Source organism: Mustelus asterias, chromosome 2 (assembly GCF_964213995.1).
Source record: "Mustelus asterias chromosome 2, sMusAst1.hap1.1, whole genome shotgun sequence".
Classification (NCBI taxonomy): Eukaryota; Metazoa; Chordata; class Chondrichthyes; order Carcharhiniformes; family Triakidae; genus Mustelus; species Mustelus asterias.
The window spans coordinates 132,329,672-132,347,302 of record NC_135802.1 but is presented as its reverse complement, the minus strand read 5'-3'; the positions used below and the strand labels follow the sequence as shown (position 1 = coordinate 132,347,302).

The 17,631-nt window shown below is 42.4% G+C and overlaps 1 protein-coding gene across 2 annotated transcripts in view; it reads right to left on the bottom strand.

Annotated features, from left to right (window-relative positions):
• Positions 1-17,631, bottom strand: part of LOC144503838 (N-acetyllactosaminide beta-1,6-N-acetylglucosaminyl-transferase-like) — a 69,902-nt gene that overhangs the window by 41,396 nt on the left and 10,875 nt on the right. The window lies entirely within an intron of this gene.

Genomic DNA, 17,631 nt, shown 5'->3' with positions numbered 1-17,631 from the left:
CAATTACAAGGGGGCACAGGTTCAAGGTGAGGGGGAGAAAGTTTAAGGGAGATGTACGGGGGGAAGTTTCTACGCAGAGAGAGTGGTGGATGCCTGGAATGGGCTGCCAGAGGAGGTGGTGGAAGCAGGCACCTTAGCAACATTTAAGAGGTTTCTGAATTGGTACATGAATAGAGGGAAGAGATGGCTATGGACTGAGTAAGGGCAAAAGGTTTGTTCTTCAGTTTAGTTAGGACATCATGATCAGCACATGCTTGGAGGGCCAAAGGGCCTGTTCCGGTGCTGTACTTTTCTTTGTTCTTGGGAGTGTTGAGTGCGCAATTGGTGTAGTACTTAGACACAGACACACACATACATACACAGACACGTACAAAAGGAATTGGGAGTTAGCTGCGTGTTCGGTTCACAGTTGTCCTGTAGTTGATACTGCAGCATTTCTATCACAGGAACTGTCAACATTAGATAGGGAGGGCAGGTCTATGTAACAGCAAGCATGTTTATTCATCCAGTTACAGGAATGTTTAGGCCATCAGAAATAAAAGGGTCAACTTCTGACACAACAGAATCCAACATATTAGTCCCAACATTACATAGTCTAAAATAAAACTTCATAATGTATGGGTTCAAGGTGGGGTTACCAACCCTATCTTCCTCTGGTGTCACAAGGAATACAAGATTATTCACTTGTACATTACTGTGAACAATCTTTAAGGAAAAAAAAGTAAAAAATTAAAAAGGTTTTCTCCCATTTTCTTTGAAAACTTTTGTTTATTGTTAGCTAATAATTGTAAATGTATTGAAGAGGAGTTTAAAAAAGGTTGGGCAACTGGAGGGAGGAAGTAAAGTATTTGACTCACCAGGAACAAAGCCAACCAGAATTGGTAACTCTAGTTTAGATTAATTATTGGGGGGGGATCTTTTCCTTAAATGTGGCACATGGTTTCATTTCATGTATATATTGGCTCTAGCCAATATACAACAACAAACACTTTTTATACTACAAGGAATCTGTGACTTTGTGTAACCTGGAATCACTTTAACCAGTTCTCATTCTGCCATCAATTCATTCTTGGCAGTTTGTTCTAAAGAAAAATCAACAAAAGAGAAGTAGCAATAGCTAGATGTCTCTCTCATTATTCTAAAGTATGCACATATAGAACCAGAACAATAAGCAACAGGACCATCGTGCCCTGCTTTTGGGCACAATAACCTAACCAAATGAGAAAAAGTAAATATTTTGCTAATTCTCCTAAATCCTGCGATATTAACCCCACCCTCCCTCTCTCTGTCCTGACAAACATACTCCATTATGTCACTCGTCAGACCCAAGTTTGGTAACCTCCATCCTTCACTTGCTGTGTAATTCCTTTTATATCCACTCACTGCTGGAATTCACCCAGATCCTTTGTCTATGAGATGCATTTGTCTCAGTCACTTACACCAAATGCACTGCATCCACTCGGTGAATATGTTGCTTTCAGTCACTCACAGGTCTTGTTTGTTTTTATCCTAGTAGGACAAGGGAGTGAAAAACACAAGGGAGGGGTGGGATGACTGCAGGTGGACCACACAAATACTCCAGCTCACTGATGCAGAAGAGGCAGCCCTGGAGAGAAGAGGCACATCTGTGTCCTTCACAGTTGGAAAAGGAGAGACAAGGAGTTCGCAGGTAGCTGGTGACAGACTTAAAGCATCTGATATGTATGCTGACTTTGAGAAGACCAAGTATGATAAACATTGTTACTTTGTATGACAATTCATGGCTATTTTTATCTTCAGGTTCCATCATGCATAAAGTGTCATGGGAGATGTGCGGGCAATTGGAAGTGGTGGGCTAGTTGGTGGCAGTATCTGTTTTAGTTTCAATAATGAACTAAAACTTAGCTATCCAAGAGCATTTGTAGCAGCAATGTATATGGTTGAATTGGTAATGGTCTGGCTGACTTCCTGTTCCTCCTCATCAAAAGATACCTGAAGAGCTCATTTGTCCTCCTCCATCTCCAATCTTCTCCACTGTGCAATGTTGCTCAGGATGCACACACAATCATTCTGTACTAAAGGGCTCCTCTGGATTAATGTGCCTGTAGCTCATCAACATTCCAATGACTTTCTCAATGACAGCCATGGTAGTCATGTGGTTCTTGTAGAGTTCCACACCTCATTGACGAGTGTCACGAACCCATTTGAGGTGAATATCCCCTGATTCATGTGAACAGTTCTTAATTCTACTCCTGGAATAAAATGGTCTGGGATGTTGGACTGCTTCAGTATGAAAGCATTGCGACAGCTTCCAGGAAATTTGGCATACATCTGCATGAACGTCTTCCTGTGGTTGCACACTAGCTGCATGGAGCAACATCACGTGATTGATCAAAAACTCCTCATTACTGCAGTGGTGCTCTGATTGTTATGTGCATGATGCCACTCTGTACCAGTGGGAATTTGATTTATTATTGTCACGTGTATTGGGATACACAGTGAAAAGTATTGTTTCTTGCAAGCTATACAGACAAAACATACCGTTCAGAGAGTACATAGGGGAGAAGGAAAGGAGAGGGTGCAGAATATAGTGTTAGTCATAGCTAGGGTGTAGAGAAAGATCAGCTTAATATACGGGAGGTCCATTCAAAGTCTGATGGCAGCAAAGAAGAAGCTGTTCTTGAGTCAATAGGTACATGATCTCAGACTTTTGTATCTTTTTCCTGATGGAGGGAGATGGAAGAGAGGTGAATGGAGTCCTTGATTATGCTGGCTGCTTTTCCTAGACAGTGGGAAGTGTAAACGGAGTCAATGGATGGGAGGCTGGTTTGGGTGATCGACTGGGCTACGTTCACAACCTTTCGCAGTTTCTTGTGGTCTTGGTCAGAGCAGGAGCCATACCAAGCGGTGATACAACCAGAAAGAATGCTTTCTATGCTGCATCTGTAAAAGTTGGTGAAAGTTGTAGTGGTCATGCCAAATTTCCTTAGACCCCTGAGAAAGTAGAAGCGTTGGTGGGCTTTCTTAACTATAACATCAGCTTGGAGGGACCAGGATAGGTTGTTGGTGATCTGAATACCTTGAAAGTTGAAGCTTTTGACCATTTCCACTTCATCACTTTTGATGGAGACAGGGGCATGTTCTCCATTACGCTTCCTTAAGTCGATGACTATCTCCTTCATTTTACTGACATTGGGGGAGAGATTATTGTTGTCGCACCAGTTCACCAGATTCTCTATTCTTTTTCCTGTACTCCGTCTCATCATTGTTTGAGATCCGATCCACTATGGTGGTGTCATCAGCAAACTTGAAAATGGGAAGTCAACCAGAGGGACAAATCTTAGTTGCCCGCTCATTCTAGCTATTTTGGCACAGGGAACATTTACACAGCAGCACATTTCCATTAATAATGGGAAACAAGAAAATGGCAGAGGCTTTGAACAAGTATCTGTCTTCACAGTACAAGACAAAAAGCATCCCAAGAAAATGAGAAAATCAAAAGGACATAAGGGGAGGGAGGAACATAGAACAACCTGGATTTGATGGCCTGCATCGTAGGGTCTTAAACAAAGTGGCTACAGAAATAGAGGATACATTAGTTGTGATCTTCCAAAATTCCTTGGATTCTGGAAAGGTCCAAGCCAATAGGCAGCATGGTGGCACAGTGGTTAGTACTGCTGCCTCACAGCGCCAGGGACCCGGGTTCAATTCCCGTCTGTGTGGAGTTTGCACATTCTCCCCGTGGGTTTCCTCCAGGTGCTCCAGTTTCCTCCCACAGTGCAAAGATATGCGGGTTAGGTGGATTGGCCATGATAAATTGCCCCTTAGTGTCAGGTGGACTGGCTAGGGTAAATGCATGGGGTTGTGGGGATAGAGGCCGAGTGGGATTGTGGTCGATGTAAACTTGATGGGCTGAATGGTCTCCTCCTGCACGAAGAAATATTTTTAATAAAAATTGAAAACTAAACATGTAACACCTTTATTCAAGTGAGACAGAAATCAGGAAATTATAGACCAGTTAGTCTGTCCGTCATTTGGAAAATGCCCAGAATCCATTGTAACAGGACATTTAGAAAATCCTAATACAATCGGGCAGGGTCAACGTGGTTTTGTGAAAAGGATATGATGTTTGATAAATTTATTGGAACTCTTGGAAGACATAACATGCAGGGTGGATAAGGGGGAACCAGTGGATATAGTGTATTTTGATTTCCAAAAGGTATTCAATAGAGTGCCGCGTAAAGATAAGAGGTAATAGTGCTGGAGTGATATATTAGCATAGAGGAAGGATCTCAAGCTAACAGGAAAGAGAGTCAGGATAAACGGGTCATTTCCAGGATGGCAAACTCTAATTAGTGGAGTCCCACAGAGATCAATGCTGGGGTCTCAACCATTTACAATCTATATTAATGACTTAGATGAAGAGACTGAATGTACATGACCAAAAATGCTAACAATACAAAGTAGGAGAGCAAGTTGTGAGGAGGATGACGAGTTTGCAAAGGGATATAGATAAATTAAGAGAGTGGGCAAAAAATTGGCAGATGGTGTATAATATAGGAAAATGTGAGGTTGTCCACTTTATCCAGAGAGTGGTTAGAATGTGGAACTCGCTACCACATGGAGTAGTTGAGGCAAAAATGCTTAATTCTATAAAATGAAGCTAAAGACACACGAGGGAGAAAGGAATTGAAGCATATGTTAATGGATATGGAAAAGATTGAAAGGGTGCAGAGGCGATTTACAAGGATGTTGCCTGGATTGAGTGGCATGCCTAATGAGGATAGGCTGAGGGAGCTCGGTCTTTTCTCCTTGGAGAGACGTAGGATGAGAGGAGACCTAATAGAGGTAAATAAGCTGTTGAGAGGCATAGATCGGGTGGACTCTGAGGCTTTTTCCCAGGGTGGAAATGGCTGCTACGAGGGGACACAGGTTTAAGGTGCTGGGGTGTAGGTACAGGGGAAATGTTAGGGGGAAGTTTTTCACATAGAGGGTGGTGGGCGAGTGGAATCGGCTGCCGTCAGTGGTGGTGGAGGCAAACTCAATAGGGTCTTTTAAGAGACTCCTGGATGAGTACATGGGACTTAATAGGATGGAGGGTCATAGGTAGGCCTAAAAGGTAGGGATATGTTCGGCACAACTTGTGGGGCCGAAGGGCCTGTTTTGTGCTGTAGTTTTCTATGTTTCTATGATATAGATGATAAAAGATGGCAGGAAACTTGTATGGAGCCTAAAGATGGATCAGTTGGGCTGAATGGCATCTGTGTTTCTAACACTCAGCTACACCAAAAATAAGTTGCATTTATATTGTGCCTTTAACATAGTAAAACTTTCACAGCAGCATTATCGAACAAAATTTGATGGTTGATATGAAGGAGTAGGCATTCTTGGCGATGGAAAGGGTATGGGGTCAGAGGCTCAGATCAGGGACAAAAAAGCACGTCACAATTGCGAGCAGTTTGATTCAGCTTTAGATAGTGGTCAGAGATTGGATGGAGTATGTGGCCAGAGAACACAGTTTGTGGCAGGGAACAAAGGCAATAATGCCACTCTGCCCAATATTTATGAACTAATTACAACACCATGAATGGAGTAAAGCACATGTACTTTTCCCCTGTGATTTCTGACTAGTTATAGAACACTGGGAATGATTCACTTACCCAGTTCATCACACCTTGGATAAAATACAAAATATCATGATGCAGCGTCTAGAAATTCTGCCAGATTCAACTGTCCAATGTTAAGAGCAAGCATCTTCCACATCCTCAGGATGTGCCACAGTGCTTCAAATCCAATTAAATTGTGGTCACTGCTGGAAATTATGCCAACATATTGCAAATTAAGAATTTTTTGAAGTGCGTCAATGTGGTAATGTCGGGAAATGTAGCAGCTAATTTGCACACAGCAAGGTACCATAAGTAGCAATGAGATATACAACTGGATAATTATTTTGAAAGTGATGTTACTTAAGGGATAAACTTTGGGTAATACACTGGGGAGAACTCACCCACTCTTTTTTGAATTGTGCCATGGGTTCCTCCACTTCCAGCTGAGCAGGCATAACATCTCATCCAGAAAAACACAAGCTCCCTGAACTGCACTGAAGCAACAGTCTGAATTATTTGTTCAATTCCCTGCAGGTGAGACTTTGAACTTGTGACTTTGTTCAGACACAAGTGTTACCACTGAACCAAAGTTGGTGCCAACAGCACTATGCTAGTTAAGAGGCAAGGAGGACTGCAATTTTAACAACATTGTTGTTGGAGTTGCAGCAAAATGTGTGAACCTTTTGAGGCGTTACAACAGAAGCCAGTCCCTTCCCGGAGTAGGATTTCACTGGAGCTGAACACATGGACTTCTCTACAGTGCCTCAGTTGTTGGTTTAATAATCATATAGACACAATTGTACATGGCAAGGCAGTGCGCGCAGTTCTGGGCACCCAATCTTAAGAAGGATGACCCAAGACCTTTGAGAGCGTGCAGACGGAACTTACTTGAATGACACCAGGGATGAGGGGAGACTGGAGAAGCTGGGATTGTTTTCCTTAAAAGCAGAGAAGGTAGAGAAGAGTTGCTCAAATCATGAATGGTTTTGGTAATTTCTCTTTATTCCTACTACCGCTGAAGCGGAGCATCTCAAAAAATAATTAATGGACTTCACTAAAACCTGGTACACAGAGAGTGTAAGGCCCAAGAAAGAATGGATTAGTTTTGGTGAAGATGTGGATCTGACTTTCAGATTCCAGAATATTTTAAAGGATTCAATAACATGGAGCAAACGGACTTAAAAAAAATGTTGCAGGTTGTTTTGTTTGGAATGTGATTGTCTCACAGCTTTATAATTTGAGCAGAGTTTTCAAAGCAGGTTATTGGAGGAGATGGATTGTCCTGAAGCTTCTCAGTGCGATAGAAGTTTTTGGATAAAAAATATTGTGTGTTTTTTTACCTTTGTAGTTACAGAGCATCAACTCAAAGAGGAGTTGTGCTATTGCAATAACACTGAGTTAACACAGTGTTGCAGAGGTATGCGCTCTACTGAGTGCCCTCTTCACTTGTTTACTCTGTTCCCAGTTTTAGAAGGGTTGGTAACCAGAGATCGCGAGTTTAAGCTGATTGGTAAGAGCCAGAGGTGACAGGTGCAAGAAAAAAATAATAGAGTGTGGCGCAAAATGGTAGTTGAAGCAGATTCAGGAGAAATTTTCAAAAGGGGATTGGAGAAATACTTGAAGGGAAATAGAAATTACAAGGCTGCAGGGAAAGTAGTGGTGAGATCAATTGGATAGTTGCAGCATATGGGGCAGAATGATCTCCTCTGGCTCTTATGACTTCAAGTCTTCAATGTTAACTCCTCTGTTACAAGGCACGTTTGGAGGCTTGTCTCAAGTGTTTAAAAAATAATTTCAGCCAGTTCCCTTTTAAAATTAACACCCGATTAATACGTCAACACCTAGCCTATGTTAAAGCTCTGTATTCGTAATTCACACTGACTGTGGTTTAAAATAGAGCAGTTGCCAAGGCACAATAAACCAGACAGAGGTCTCAAATAAGTGTTACAGGAGAGCCACTTTAAAATTATGGATTTTCTTGGAGATACCAGGTTCCACTAGATGACTGCCAATTGAATCTCCCAGAAGATACAAGGACCGATGTGAAAACTTTTAAACTGGGAAACAAGCCCATGGGAAATAAAGCTTGTACTCAAGGGAATGATTGCTATCACACGCCCCAGGAGACTGAAATTGTTATCCCGGTATTAACAAACAAAACCTTTACAACACCATGTTGTAAGCTTTTACGAACATATGCATTAGAAGCAGGTCACTCGGTCCTTCAAGCCTGCTCTGCCATTCAACACATTTACAGCTGATCTGATTGTAACCTCAACCCAACATTCCCACCTATCCCTGATAACCTTGTTAATCAAAAATCGACAGTTCTGCCTTAAAAATATTCAAAGACTGCTTTCACCTCCCTTTGAGAAACAGTTCCAAAGACTCTCAATCCTCTAAGAAGTTCTCAACTTTGTCTTAAATGAGCAACCCCTTATTTTTAAACTTCATTCTAGATTCTCCCACAAGAGGAATCCACTCTTCAGGATCTTAAAGGTAAGGTTTCAATCAAGTCATCTCTTACTCTTCTAAACTTCAGTAGATACAAGCCTAACCTGTCCATCCTTGCCTCATAAGATAACCTGCTCATTTCCTGGTATTAGTCTGGTGAACATTCTCTGTATTTCTTCTAATGCAGTTATATCTTTCCTTAAATAAGGAGACCAATACTGGGCAAAGTACCTCTGATGTGGTCACATCAGTGCCCTGGACAATGAAGCATAACCTCCCTACGCTTGTAAGTCCCCTCACCATAAATGATAACCTTCTATTAGCTTGCCTACTTACATGCTATGCCTCCAGAGTATCCTTTTGTGATTAATGCACAAGGACACCCAGATCCCTCCGAATCTCAAAAGCTCTGCAATCTCTCACCATTTAGATAATATGCTTCTTTTTATTCTTCCTGCCAAAATAGACAATTACACATTTGCCTACATCATACGCCATTTGCCAGATCCTTGCCTACTGAATTAGCCTATGCCCCTTTGTAGTCTCCTTATGTTCTCTTCACAACTTACTTTCCTACTTTTGTGTCACCAGCAAACTTAGCAACCACATCAATTGTCCCTTCATCCAAATCATTTATATAAATTGTAAACAGTTGAGATCCCAGCACTGATCCCTGCGGCATACTGTTCATTATATCCTGCCAATCTGAAAAAGACCCATTTATGCCTACTCTCTGCTTCCAGTTAAGCAAACAATCTTTTATCCATGCTAATGTGTTACTCCCTCCACGAGCTTTTATCTTCCACAATAATCTTTGAAGTGACACAATATCAAATGTCTTTTAGAAATCAGTACATCCACTGGTTCCTCTTTGTCCACAACACAGTAACTTTATTGCAGTGTTAATGTAAGCCTACCTGTGACACTAATAAAGAAATTTAAACTTTTAAACACATTTTAAGGTAGATGTAAAGATATCTGTGCTGAATCATAACATTTTCATTTTTTTGTTAGAAATAAAGATGGGATAATGACTCAAGATCATATAGTTTTCCTTCACTGATGTCAGCTGTGGCTCAATGGTGACACTTTGGTTCAAGCCCAACTCCAGGGACTTGAGCCCATAATCAAGGGTTAACACTCCAATGCTGTACTGAAGGAGTGCCACACTGTCAGGGGTCCAGATGAGACATCAAACAAGGCTGTTTGACCCTCCACCCCCACCTCAGCTTAAATTAAGTGAACACAAGGTACTATTTCAAAGATGAACAGCTATAGTCTTTCAGTTCCCAAGCTAATTTTAAACCTCAAGTAACATTATTAAAACAGGTTATTTTGTTTTTATGACATTATTGTTTGTGGGATCTCCTTGCATGCAAATTGTCTGTAATGTTTCCCATATTATAACAGCAACTACACTTCAAAAGTAATTAATTGGCCGTAAGCTGCTTTAGGAGATCCCAAGAGTACGAAAAGCTAGCGCTTTCTTTCCATTTATGGAGGAGGAGAGCGAAGTGTGTAATTCATTGTTTTACACTGTTTGTTTACCCATTTATCTAAATAAACCATCACTTGGTTTACATCCCAAAATTTGGCCTAATTAATTGCAAAAATTAGCCTGTTTGTTGTAGAAAACGGAATCACATAATGGAATGTGGTACATTGCTGTATCAGTGTGGAGTAGGGTTTCTTCTTAAAATGCCTAGATTTTGTTATCTTTTGTCTAGATATTAGACAAAGTACATTCCAAATCATACAAGACATGCGGCCTGCTTACATCAGTGTTCAGTAACAAAGAAACTCAGGTAAGGGTTCTTAATAATGAGGGGAGCTGGGGGACAAACTTGCCCTTGATACATCACAAGTAATCTGCAAGAAAACAAAGATGTGGGTGTAAAATTCAGCAAAGGTCACACCTGTAAAATATTGTCTTAACATTACGATTCCTCCATGGACTGGGGCCAACAAATGCCAGTGCTGGTGTCTCGGAGAGGGTGACAACATGCAGGGTGAAAACGGAAGAGCGGGTGAACATTAGGGGACACCCCATCTGGGAGAAGCTGCTCCCCAATAACGGATTCTATCTTTTGCATACTGGCTGCTCCAGCTCCAATTTGAGATTCCCTCTCTTCCAATCTTGCTGTTCCTCCAGAGACAGAGGGGACGATCTTACGACCTCATCCCACCCATTGTTCGGTGAGGTGAGGTAGTAAGATTGCGTGCAAGGCAATATTTCAGTAAAGCGCCTGGTTTCACGCAGGTTCTGATCTTACCAGACATTGTTTTCCGGGCATGAACAGCTTTGCGCCGAAAATGGTTGAAACTCGCATTTAGCATGCATTTCAATATAAGTACCGAGCGCAGCATGCAATCGTCCCCCCTCACTGGTCAGATGTCACGCAGGTGAGAATTACAGCTGACCTACATAAATGGGTCAGCAGTGACAAAAGCGAGAGAGGAGCAGAGTACCAATTTCACGGGTGGAGGGGTTCTCAGCCTTGCCCATAGTGCAGAGTGGGGGGGCTTGCATGGGTGCAGTGGTTTGAGGGGAGCTCGTGCCGGTCTGGGATCCTGCGTTCATTGGTCACTGCTGGCTTGGGGTTTGTACTACGTGCATTCCCTCACCCAATGAACGACCCCCGAGTGGGTGCATATGTGGTCAACCCCACTGATGTCGCCATGGTTACCCTACCATCTGTCTGCTGGGCAGGCTCTGTAGCTGACCGCTAACATTCCATCGCAGGCCCCACTAACATAGAACATAGAACATTACAGCGCAGAACAGGCCCTTCGGCCCACGATGTTGCACCGACCAGTTAAAAAAAAAACTGTGACCCTCCAACCTAAACCAATTTCTTTTCGTCCATGAACCTATCTACGGATCTCTTAAACGCCCCCAAACTAGGCGCATTTACAACTGATGCTGGCAGGGCATTCCAATCCCTCACCACCCTCTGGGTAAAGAACCTACCCCTGACATCGGTTCTATAACTACCCCCCCTCAATTTAAAGCCATGCCCCCTCGTGCTGGATTTCTCCATCAGAGGAAAAAGGCTATCACTATCCAAAAAACTAACAGAAACAAGCAGTAGCTCTGTCAGCTGATGCTCCAATCAAGGAAGCTCGACAGGTATTAACATGGCCCCTCACACAGCATGGACTCTGCAGTGCTGCCTTCAATGGGAAACCATCTCGTGCTAGTCACAAGAATGCTTCTCCACCGTCTCCTTGAACTGCAAGCCATTCCTGGAAGCCACTGCACCAGACATCCAGCCCCTTCCAAACCACTACACCCATGCAAGCCCCCCATCCCCACCTTAGCTGCACATCTTTGGACTGTGGGAAGAAACCAGAGCACCTGGAGGAAACCCACGCAGACACGGGGAGAATGTACAAACTCCACACAGACACTCGCCCTAGGCTGGAATTGAACTCAAGTCCCTGATGCTGTGAGGCTTATAATGGAGGTGTAGAAAGAGTTTGCAAATTTCTGTTTCTAACTTAAATCTTTAGATTTAAGGAGTCCCTGAAAACCAAAACGTAGTCCCTTAAAAAGTAGCCCTCAAGAATAATTATTTTGATTCCTGACCCCGAGGGATATCCTGTGAAAAGGCCCAATAATGGTAACACTATCCCAAACAGTAAAGCTATTTTTGAGAGGTACCACGATAAAGGTCCTGCACGTACAGAATTGTGATCTGTTTTAACAGCCAAGTTGGCCTCAAGTTACTAGTATTACTAAAGAAATCTTGTGAATGATCCCAGGGATGAGAAGAATAGAACACACCTCAAATTACTGAAACTTTAATCACTTGGGGGACTAGAATTGTTGGAAGCTGCCCTGATGCTGGCGTCGCCTACAGCAAAACCAACAATATTTTGTTTTGAAAAATAAAAGGTGGCTTCAAGGAAAGTGCACAGTCATTCTGATTGGGAATTATAATTCCCATCGCTGGACCAAATTTAAGTGAAAGACAAATCCTCATTCAATTGTGTTTATTAGTGAGTTTGGTTACTTTAAATACTTATGAATGACACAGCAATGGTGCAAACGTTGCCATTGTCAAGTGCTCCCCTTTCCTCCCAATAACCCTGCTAATCTGACTCTTACACATTTTGATTTGGGTCATGTCCTCCTCTCCAAATCCTAGAAATGGGCCCCTGAAATCTCAATGGGGTTGCACCTCTGGAAAACAACATCACATTTTCGCAAACTCTTTCATACCACTTGTAACCCCCATTTCCTCTCTTCATATTTCACTAGATGCTAGAACAGAAGTGGTAATGGTTCATCATTTACTCAGCCACCAGAAATCAGTTCTTTGTAATTATTACACAATTGCTATGGAGTACAGAGCTTACAGATCCTGAAAAATTGATGCAATTATAAATCAGGGAAGATGGTGGAAAAACAACATATGCATGTAGGATGTATTGAGCCATTCAAACACAATATTTTTGAAAAAATATTAAAAGTAGAAACCATTGGCTGAATGAAGTGTTTTGTACAAGTATGCATTGCAAGGGAGCAGCCTAGCAGATTATCCAGAAGTCCGCTAAAATGTACTACAATATAAAGAGAAACCAGTAGTATATGCTATGGTGGCGCAGTGGTTAACATTGCTGCCTCACAGCACCAGGGGCCCGGATTCAATTCTAGCCTTGGGTGACTGTGTGGAGCTTGCATGTTCTGCCCGTCTCTGTGTCAGTTTCCTACGTGTGCTCCAGTTTCCTCCCACACTCCAAAGATGTGCTGATTGGCTATACTAAATTGCACTTAGTGCCAGGGGGATTAGCAGGATAAATACGTGGGGTTACAGGGATAGAGCCTGGGTGGGATTGTTCGATGGGCCAAATGGTCTCCTTCTGCACTGTAGGGATTCTATGATTATCTTTAGCCTTGGCTTGTTTAGCAGGGAGGCATACGCAAGTTTAAAATAGCACTAGGCCCTGGGCTGACTCTCCAACATTGGTCAGCTTCATGCTTAAGCAGGGAGACTTAAAGATTTGCCATTAACAAGATGGGAAAAACAGTTAAATCTGCAAATTTATCTTTACTTTTTTGATTGGCACCAACAACACAGAAACAAGCACTGGTTTATAACTAAACGGGTAATTAAATGATGCAAGAACAAAAACATTGATATGATAAAGTAAGGGAGTTATAATGGCTAAGTTAGTAGTTTAATAAATTAAGAGCTTGTTACAGAAGTAAAATAGTTATCGATAAAGGATGTTCGTTGAATTTCCTTTGTTGGAATTTTATTTTAATCTTTATATGATTACATAATGTAGAATTGTATGGACAGTCATGTAGAGGGAGTAAGAGAAATGTATAAAACCTGCCCATTTGTAGTGAGTATTGAGATTCATAAAGCCTAGGAGAGAGAATTGAAAACTGTAACAGGTCCAAATTCTCAAGACACCATCATTAGATTATTTACAATATATATTGATGACTTGGACGAGGGAAGTGAATGTATTGTTGCCAAGTTTGCGGATGATACAAAAATAGGCAGGAAGGCAAGCGGTGAGGATGACACAAAAAGTCTACAGAGAGATTTAGACAGGTTAAATGAGTGGGCAAAAACTTGGCAGATGGAATATACTGTACGAAAATGTGAAGTCGGAAGAATAAAAAATCTGATTATTTAAATGGAGAAAGACTGCAAATACCTGCAGCAACAGGAATTTAGGGGTTCGCTTGCATAAGTCACCAAAAGATAGCATGCAAGTTCAGCAGGTAATAGGGAAGGCAAATGGAATATTGGTCTTTTGTTCAAAGGGGATGGAGTATAAAAATAGGGAGTCTTGCTAAAACCATACAAGGTACTAGTTAGACCACACCTGGAATACTGCAAACAGCTCTGGTCCCCGTATCCAAGGAAAGATATACTGGCATTGGAGTCAACCCAGAGAAGGTTCACTAGGTTGACCCAGTGTAACAGGGAATGTTGAAACCCTTGCTTATTAAGGGGCTTTTAAACCAAAGTAGGCTAGTTTAAAATAGGGACCATAATGTGCCTTATACCAAAGGTATTACGATGTGCCTCCCATATATATTACATGAAGGTATTGTCTATAATTCAATAGTAGTTAATTGTTAACAAATATTGTAATTTTAAAAGTTTTGAATGTCTTGTAAGCTTTACCCGAGGGCAGCCTGCCCTAAAAGCATAATGGGAAAAAGCAGAACCAGATAAGCCACATTTGCTGGAACAATGAAGTATAGAACCTGATCAGTGAAAGGCTTTGGAAGACCTTGCAGCTGGAAGGTACTAAGATAGTGGTATGAAGAGAAGGATTTAATTGTGAATTAAAATGAATAGAAGTATTCCACTCCTGACCTCTCTGAGGGGACTGTGATGATAAGGTATAGCTAGCTAAGTGGAAGGACTCCCTTTCAGTTCCCACAGTTTACAAGTGATAAGGGGGAACCTTGAACTTGTCAGACTGCGTAGGTAAGGTTGCTAGGCAACAGTGGGAAAGATTTTCAGGTTAGTACCTAATTAGGCTAAGGAATAGAATGCTATTGGCCAGGGTAAATAGTGTGTATTAATGTAATTGGATCATCCAGTTTGGATGAAAGGGAATATGAATCTTTGAAAATAGGGTATCAGAAGTGTTCGTGTGATGTCGTTTCAGAGAGAAGCTGGAATCCATTCTGCATCTCTCTCCCCCAATATGTACTGGTCAAATAAAGAATGTCTTCAACCACATACTGTCTCTCGCAAGCCTTTGTGTTTAGCTGGATTTGGCTACATGCAGGACCCTCCAGATTGGAGGCCCCAGTGAATTCCCCTAACATCAGGTATGGAGAGGTTTTCTTTTGAGGGGAGGTTGAGTAGGTTGGACTGTACTCATTGAAGTTTAAAAGAATGAGGCGCAATGTTGAGACATATAGGATTCTAAGGGGGCTTGCCAGGGTAGATGCTGAGAGGTTGTTTCCCCTTTGGGAGAGTCAAGACCAGAGGGCATAATCTCAGAGCAAGGGGTCTCCCGTTTAAGACAAAGATGAGGAAGAATTTCTTCTCTGAGGGTTGTGAATCCATGGAATTCTTTACCCCATTCTTTATTTGCCCAGTAGAGGCTGGGTCATTAAGTATGTTCAAGGCTGAGATCAACAGACATTTAATCAGTAAGGGAATCAAGGGTTACGGGGATAAGACAGGAAAGTGGGGTTGAGGATTATCAAATCAGAGCAGTGATGATCTCATTGAATGGCGGAGCAGACTCAATGGGCTGAATGGTCTCCTTCTGCTCCTATGTCTTAAGAGATGTGGTTGTAAATATTAAGTATACATTGAATTACTATTGCATATATTGTAAGAAATTTAAGCTATCTGGTGTTAATGATAAACAGCCTAACTAATAATTAAATGCTAACAGAAGTACGAAAAACAAATACATAGGCGCATAACACATGAATTTTTTAAAAATGGATTCATTCATGGGGTTTGCCAGCATTTAATGCCCATCCCTATCTGTCCTTGCGAAAGTTGCTGTGAGCCGCTTTCTTGAACTGCTGTAGTCCACAGTGCTGTTAAGATGGGAGTTCCTGGACTTTGACCCACCACAGTGAAGGGCAGGTAATATAGTTCTAAGTCAGGATGGTGTGTGGCTTGGAGGGGGAACTTGAAAGTGAAGGTGTTCCCATATGTTTGTTGCCCTTGTCCTTCAGGCAGTAGAGGTCACATGTTTGGAAGGTACTATTGAAAGAGGTTTGTTGAGTTGCGGCAGTGCATCTTGTAGATGGCACACACTGCTGCCACTGTATAGTCATCAGCGGACATCCCCACTTCTGACTTTATGATGGAGAGAAGGTCATTGATGAAGTAGCAAAAGATGGTTGTGCCTTGGTCGTGCCAAAAATGTGCGGGTTAGGTTGATTGGCCATGCTAAATTGCTCCTTAGTGTTAGGGGGATGTCAGAGAGATTAGTAGGGTAAATGTGTGGGGTTGCGGGGATGGGGCCTGGGTGGGATTGTTGTCGGTGCAGACCCGATGGGCCGAATGGCCTCCTTCTGCATTGTAGGTATTCTAAGCAGATGCCCTGAGACTAAGATGCTTGACCTCCAACAACCATAACCATCTTTCTTCGTGCTAGGTACGACTCCAACAACGGAGAGATTTTCCTGATTCCCATTGACTCCAGTTTTGCTAGGATTCCTTGCTGCTACCCTCGGTCAAATGCTGCCTTGATGTCAAGTGAAATTACTCTGAGCTCACTTCGAGGTCAGCTCTTCTTCCATGTTGTCCATGAGGTCAGGAGCTAAGTGGCTCCAGCATAACCCAACTGAACATCAGCGAGCAGGTGATTACTGAGTAAGTGCGGCTTGACAACGCTGTCAAGGGGTCAGAATGGGGAATATGCCAGGCCATAAGGTTACAGTTTTGGTTGAATACAAGTCTGCTGCTGACGGCCTACAGTGCCTCATAGATGTCCAGTGTGGAGTTGCTAGATTTGTTCGAAATATATCCAATTTGGTACTGTGGTAGTGCCACACAATACAATGGAGGTTATCCTCAAATGTGAAGACTGGACTTGCAGATTTATTAACTGAATTTAAATTCCACCATCTTTTATGGTGGAAGTTGAACCTATAGCTCCAGAGTATTAGCCTGTGCCCTGACTTGTCCAGTGATATTACTATTAGGCTATTGTTTCTCCATATCTGATCAGAACCTCCACAAGTATTTCCCCACAATAACTGGGCGCTCTGACACAGTTCTTGATACAAGTGAACAAAGAACAATACAGCACAGGAACAGGCCCTTCGGCCCTCCAAGCCCGCGCCGCTCCCTGGTCCAAACTAGACCATTCTTTTGTATTCCTCCATTCCCACTCCGTTCATGTGGCTATCGAGATAAGTCTTAAACGTTCCCAGTGTCCCCGCCTCCACCACCTTGCCCGGCAGCGCATTCCAGGCCCCCACCACCCTCTGTGTAAAATACGTCCTTCTGATATCCGTGTTAAACCTCCCCCCCCCCCCCCCCTCACCTTGAACCTATGACCCCTCGTGAACGTCACCACCGATCTGGGAAAAAGCTTCCCACCGTTCACCCTATCTATTCCTTTCATAATTTTATACACCTCTATTAGGTCACCCCTCATCCTCCGTCTTTCCAGTGAGAACAACCCCAGTTTACCCAATCTCTCCTCATAACTAAGCCCTTCCATACCAGGCAACATCCTGGTTAACCTCCTCTGCACTCTCTCTAAAGCCTCCACGTCCTTCCGGTAGTGTGGCGACCAGAACTGGGCGCAGTATTCCAAATGCGGCCGAACCAACGTTCTATACAAGTGCTCACCCTATTACTTTGTATAGGTCTCATAATAAAAGGCAAATGGAGGAAAGCAGAAGGATTGTGTCACATGCAAATCAATCCAAACGATTTCACCTCCATAACATAGCGAACAGGCAAAAATATCACTCAAAGAAGGGAGATAGTGTTTCAATACAATCAACAGATGTGGTTACACTTCAGTATTGAGGAGCGATATTACTAATAATACAGAATGAGAACAAAATTGAAAAAGTAAATTTTACCCAAATAGTCAATGTATATTAGGAATCAAAGTTTAAATTTAA